Source organism: Convolutriloba macropyga, chromosome 8 (assembly GCF_964194025.1).
Source record: "Convolutriloba macropyga chromosome 8, txConMacr16.3, whole genome shotgun sequence".
NCBI classification, from domain to species: Eukaryota; Metazoa; Xenacoelomorpha; order Acoela; family Convolutidae; genus Convolutriloba; species Convolutriloba macropyga.
In genome coordinates, this window is record NC_134475.1 from 65,371,687 (window position 1) to 65,376,177 (window position 4,491).

Below are 4,491 nucleotides of genomic sequence, written 5' to 3' on the forward strand. Positions count from 1 at the left end.
ATAAATTGGCTGCAAATTACAGACCAATTATCAGAATTGAAAGTATAATTTAAAAATGAAAGCAATTAGTGTCAATTTTTACTATGTAAATTATGATTCAAATGTTGAAACCAGTTTTATAAACTTAGTAAATTATAATTAAATATAAGAGTAATTGTTATTAAATTTTTAGAAAATTAATTTTTAAAAAATCGGTACCGGTAGAAACGTGTAATGTTTTTCCGCTTGGTAAAAAAAAACTATTTCTCTTTGAGAATTGTAAAGATAGTATTGGTTAAGGAAAAATGAGTACTTTGTTTATGCGATAAACTTTGTTGATTTATTTTGTTCTCCATTTGTGTTTACTCAGAGTCAATCTCTGTTTCTCTCTCTCTCTCTAATCTGATTCAAGCTACATAGATTTAATGATACTTTTCTATTATTATCGTTAGTTATAATTTCTTTGCACAAATCGTTATCCTAACTGATCACTATACGAATTTTAATTCTTCTCTCCCAATTTTGTTTTACCACAGCAATATGTCAAGCATTTATGAGCACTTATATTTTAAGAATCGTCTTTCTTGCAAATTTTCAGCTAGAGCTTTTTACAGACAGATATTACGCTTAAAAATGTTGCAAAAATATTCCTTTTTATTATCATTTGAACTATACGCTACCACCGAACGAACAAAACTGCTTGAAGTGAAAAAAATTAGTGAGTTCGAGAACAATAAATGAACTTTGTGACACATACAAACTAATTTAGTTCTCGTTGGAATATCAGTTAGTTAACCATATCTTAGTATTTACGTTTCCATCAAGGGATTCCTGATAGAAAAAAAAGATTTTCTTGATGAGCTCTGCATTTGATCAAATTGTCATGTGAATGAATTTGATACTCTGAATGATCTAATTCATAATATTGATTCGTTTCCTGCGTTTTCTAGAATTCGCTTGTTCTGAGTATTTTCATTCCGCAATTTTTAACAAAATGGTCTCAGTTAATTCGCTAGGCAATATAAATTATTTAGTTTGCTGCAGATAGTTACCTAATAACTAGGTTTCAATTTGAATTTTTTAGAGAATAATTGTCTCCCATTCAATTGCATGAAGAAAAATGTGCTACATGTTGTGTTGGGTTATGGACTTTCGCAAGCGGAATAAAAAGCGTTTTAAACTAAGTAAAAGAATTAATTTCTCAAAAATGAGAGAAGAACAAAATGACATTTTACAGTAGAATTTAGAGATTTACCGGAGAGATCTCATTACTAGCTCAAGATGGTGATTTGAATTTGGGGATGAAAAAGGACTCAAAAATCAGCTGTATATATACCCATTATCAGTGTGAAAAAGTCAAGATACAAAACTAATCTCAGCACCGGGATTTATAGTGGGGGTCGCAAAGGTTACTCAATATGGTTTGCTTCTGCAAATCAGTCGCAAAGGGAACCATAAATGGAATGCATTTGCACTTTTCTAAGAACTCATTCACACTTCCGGAGATATCATCATCATTTAATACATGCTGGGAAGATTTTACATCAATTAATCTAACTCTAATAATAGTTACCTAGATCCACCAATTTGAACCGAATATTGATTCTAAGCACCATTTCTTGACGATTCATTTATATAAATTCTTTGATCGAAGTCGTATTGCTTGTCTTTCTAATCTGGTAAGTCAAACTTTCTTTCTAATTCTCACTAAGTTTAAGAATATAGTTTGATCAATATTCTAAGACCCCTACTCAGACTTGAGCTGATTGCGTAGAGTCTGTTCCCATCAAAACTGCTCTGAATGTTTCCACTTTCGAAACACGTAAGGACATTGTGAAGATGTCCGCTGCCATTTTGTCTGTAGGGACGTAATGAAATGAAATAGTCCCATCCTCCGTCTTGTCCCGGATGAAGTGAAACTTTGTTTCGATGTGCTTGCTCCTTTTGTGCATGACTGGGTTTTGGCAGAGTCTGATACAACTTTGGTTGTCTTCTCCAATTGCTATTGGACGTTTCTGTTGGATGCCAAAATCCTCTAGAAGTTGTTTCAGGTAGAGTGCTTCCTGAACTGCTGCTGCCATGCCCTGATATTCTGCTTCTGATGAAGAAAGAGCAACTGTGGCCTGCTTCTTGACACCCCAGCTGAGTGCTGCGCCACGTCCGTTGAGCTTGAAGTAAAAGCCCGTTGTTAATTTTCTGTCGTTCACGTCTCCAGACCAGTCTGCATCACTTTCACCAACTATATCATAACTAGCCTCTTTTGTTTAAGTAAGTGTTAAACCTTTTGAACCTTGAAGATATCGCAAAAGTCGTATTCCGCACATCCAGTGTTGATTGGTAGGTGCATTCATGTGTCTGGACAGAATGTTGACTGTGAACATGATGTCTGGCCTCGTCTGTTTGGCCAGATACAGAAGTGATCGAACCAAGTTTCTGTAGATCCTCTGGTCCACTTCTTCGTCTCCGTTCTGTGCTGTCTGAAGTTTCAAATTCAAATCAGCCGGAGTTCTTGAGGGTTTGCATTGATCCATTTGAAACCGCTCAAGCATTGTTTTTATGTAGCGTTCTTGGTCGACTGTGACTTTGCCATCTTCTTGTCTGATTCTTAGACCCAGAAACCAGTGTAGTCTCCCTCTTTCTTCCATGTGAAAGGTTGCTTCTAGTGCCTTCTTGACATCAGAGACCACTGTCATACCTCTTGATGCTACTATGATGTCGTCAACCCAGACCAAGATGAAGGTGTGATCCTCTGCCTCTGATCTTGCGAACAAGCAGTGATCGCTCCTGCTTCTGGTGAACCCCTTTCTCAAAAAGAAGTTTGCCAGCTCTTTGTACCAGTTGTTAGCAGCCTGTTTCAAACCATAAATTGATTTATTTAGTCGACATACTAACTTCTCCCCATCTGATCCGCGTTTTACAATCTCCTGTGGCTGTTCCAAATACACTTCTTCCTCGATTGGTGAGGGCAGGAAAGCAGTCTTGACATCAAATTGGTGCATCACGCGGCCCTGCTTCGCTGATAGCTGAAGTAGAATCCTGAATGTCTCTGGCTTGCAGGTAGTTTTTGTTTTTGTCCACTTGACCACTGGGTCTCAATTTCACTTTGTAGATCCATTTGCCCGGTATGACGTCCCTGTCTGTGGGTGGTCTCACTAGGTTCCAAGTCTCGTTGTCTTGGAGTGCCTTGACCTCGTCCTTCATTCCCGCTGCCACTGGTCCCAATCGTCACCTTGCTTGGCTTCGTAGACTGTTTTGGGTTCCACATAGTCGCCCTCAGTCACAGCAAGATGGGTCCTGACTTCTCCAAAAAATTGCGGAGCATTCCTTGCTCGTGTCTCTCGTCTGGGCTCTGCTCTGTCCGCGTGTTCCAGTGCATCTTCATTGAAGCCAACTGTCTCTAACTGTGAGAAATCTTCTGTGTCACTGTCTTCCAGTGACTCTGAGTCTCTGTGACTCCCTCTTATTGCAGTAGATCCTTCATCTAGTGCTGTTTCTCCAACATCTGAGGCCTCTTGTCTCAGTGTTGTTTCTTGAGTATTCACGCTTCTTGCGTCATGCCACTCCTCCTTTATTACAGTAGATGTGTCCTGTCGTTCTCTGTTGTCATCGTCTTGATGAACATCGTCTGGGTGCTAGATTCCCAGTTCCGACCCATCATCTAGTAGGTCAGCCGTTTCGTTGTTGTCAGGTATTGAGCCCATTTTATTCTCCTTGATGATCACATCTCGAACTGCCATCACCTTGCGTGTGTTGGCTATGTACACCAGGTATCCGTTTTCTCCTTCAGTGTAACCCAAAAACTTTCCTTCCAGTGCCTTGGGTTCAAGTTTGCTGACTTCTCTGTGCCTCTTCCTCATGAACACGCGGCAACCAAAATTAGATAATTTACTAATTGGAAGCTTAGGTTTTATACCCCTCATCAACTCTCCTGGGCATTTTTCTTCTCCTCGTCTCACAACCAAGTTTCTGATCCTTGCTGAGTGAAGAATTACTGCTCCCCACATCATCTTGGGAAGTCCTGAGTCAATGAGCAAACATCTTGCCATCTCCAGCAGTGTCCTGTTGCTTCCCTCAGCTAACCCATTCTGTTGTGGCGTCTCTGGTATGGTCTTCTCCTGTAGAATGCCTGCATCTAAGCAGTACGTCTTGAACTGCTCTGAGAGAAACTCCTTCGCATTGTATTGCCTCAGCTTCTTGGGCGTCCCCACACTGAGAACAAACTTCTTCAGGCTGGCCAATGCTTCACTCTTTGCCTTAAGCAATTTCACAAACACAAACTTCGTGTACTGGTCTGCAAACACTACGCAGAACCGGAACCCTGACAGTGACTCTACTCTGAAAGGTCCCATCACGTCTGTCAACACCCTCTCCAGCTTCTCTTCCGATTGGGTCTCTGCCACTCTTGGTACTGGATTCTTTGTGATCTTGGCCAATGCACACACATTGCATACATCATCGAGTTCCCCCACTGTCTCTGGTGCCTTCCTGACCACATCCGCTTGATTCAAATGA